Source organism: Merops nubicus, unplaced genomic scaffold, assembly GCF_000691845.1.
Source record: "Merops nubicus isolate BGI_N331 unplaced genomic scaffold, ASM69184v1 scaffold38960, whole genome shotgun sequence".
Taxonomy (NCBI): Eukaryota; Metazoa; Chordata; class Aves; order Coraciiformes; family Meropidae; genus Merops; species Merops nubicus.
The window spans coordinates 1-2,248 of NW_008581529.1; positions in this window are offsets into that span (position 1 = coordinate 1).

Genomic DNA, 2,248 nt, shown 5'->3' on the forward strand with positions numbered 1-2,248 from the left:
AGGCAGGCCGGGTCCCGGCCTCGCCTTCTGCCCGTGCCGCTGCCTGCCCGCCGGGGAGCTGCTGCTCCTCCGCTCCAAGGCACTGCAGGGAAAACTTAAGCAAATAACTTAATTTAATACAGAACAATATACTAAGTGTTCTAAGGTAGAAGGCAATATGTTAGTTCCGACCAGAGGTCATATAATGCTAGATCCTTAGTTCACAAAAACTTTGCACCAGTTTGACTGGAGACACAGCAAATGGCAGGGTGAAAACACATGGGTAAGAAGAGGAAAAGCCAGTTCCCACTTCTGAGGCCGTCTGTTTTTCTAGCTACCTTCTGAAGTTCAGCTTCTCCTCCAAGCCTGCAGAAGTAGGAGTGATAATGCTGTGGTCAATCCAAACTGTGACTATCCAATACAATGTCGAAAAATAGTAATCCACTTTCACAATGAATGATGAGTTACTCTCAACATAATTACAACATCAACATGTATTTTCATAGAATCATAGAATTGTTTTAGTTGGAAAAGACCTTTAAGATCATCAAGTCCAACTGTTAACCCAGCACTCCCTGGTCACCACTAAACCATATCCCTCAGCAATACATCTATGTATTTTATATACATCCAGGGGTGATGATTGTACCACCTCCCTGGGCAGCCTGTCCCAGTGCTTGACAAGCCTTTTGGTGAAGAAGTTTTTCCTAATATCCAACCTAAACCTCCCCTGGCGCAACTTGAGGCCATTTCCTCTTGTCCTATCCCTCGTTACTTGGGAGAAGAGACCAACCCCCACCTTACTACAGACCCCTTTCAGGTAGTTGTAGAAAGCGATAATGTCTCCCCTGAGCCTCCTTTTTTCCAGGATAAACAACCCCAGTTCCCTCAGCTGCACCTCATAAGACTTATTCTCTAGGCCCTGCATCAGCTTTATTGCCCTTGTTTGGGCATGCTCCAGCATCTCATGTCCTTCTTGTAGTGAGCGGCTGAAAACTGAACACAGTACTCAAGGTGCAGCACTCACTCGGTGCTGAGTACAGGGAGACAATCACTTCCCTAGTCCTCCTGGCTACACTGTTCCTGATACAATCCAGGATGCTGTTGGCCTTCTTGGCCACCTGGCCATCCTGCTGGTTCATGTTCAGCCAGCTCTCAGCCAACACCCCCAGAGCCTTTTCCGCCAGGCAACCTTTCAGCCGTTCTTCCCCAAGCATGTAGCGTTGCCTGGGGTTGTGTGACCCAAGTGCAAGACCCATCACTTAGACATATTGACCCTAATACCACTGGGCATTTTAACATGGTGTGAAAACAAACTCAGAGAGAGGTGCTAGGAAGATTCTGAGGCTAACTTGTTCTTGTGAGAGGAATTTCTTTAATTCTTCATCTAAACCACTTGAGTTTTCAAATTTATTTTAATTTTAATTTAAACCATTACCCTTTATCCGGTTGCAACAGGTCCTGCTAAAAAGTCTGTCCCCATCTTTCTTACAAGTCCCCTTTAAATCCTGAAAGGCCACAATAAATTCTCCCTGGAGCCTTCTTTTCTCCAGGCTGAACAACCCCAGCTCTCTCAGCCTTTCTTCATAGGAGAGTTGTTCCAGCCCTGTGGTCATTTTTGGGGTCCTTCTCTGGACCCACTCCAGCAGGTTCATGTCTTTCTTGTGCTGAGGACTCCAGAGCTGGACACAGTACTCAAGGTGATGTCTCAATACCATTTTGTAGACTACCTGCACAGCACTTACCTTGACTCTGCAGATTGCCAGAAACCCTCAGGCTACAATAAGGGAAGTACAAAGGTAGAGAACATCATCTTGAAGCACAAACCAAATCTTTTGTTTGGCCTCCTTAGATAAGCTGCAGCTTTAATGGCTGCACAAGTTACTTGCAATATATTCTGAAAAAAAAGTGACAACCTACACTGCAAACATTCTCATTAAACCAGCTGAATGCCTTTATTTTTATGAGGGAAAATATATGTACGTAACAATATTGTTAGGGAAAATAAATGTATGTAACAATGTTGTTAGAGGCAATATCTGTTGCATGCATACACTGTGACTTTTTTTACACACAGTTATAAACACCATAACACTAGGAAACAAATAATTTTAGTATGCTTTTAATATAATCCACAAAGTAAAGAAACATTTGAATCCATAATGGAATAAAGTTTAAGGACATTTACATTCTAGTGATTTTTAATTGTACATTAATAATGAATAATTTTTGTAAGGAAAAGAGTATGTCCATGTACTTCAGCATTCCT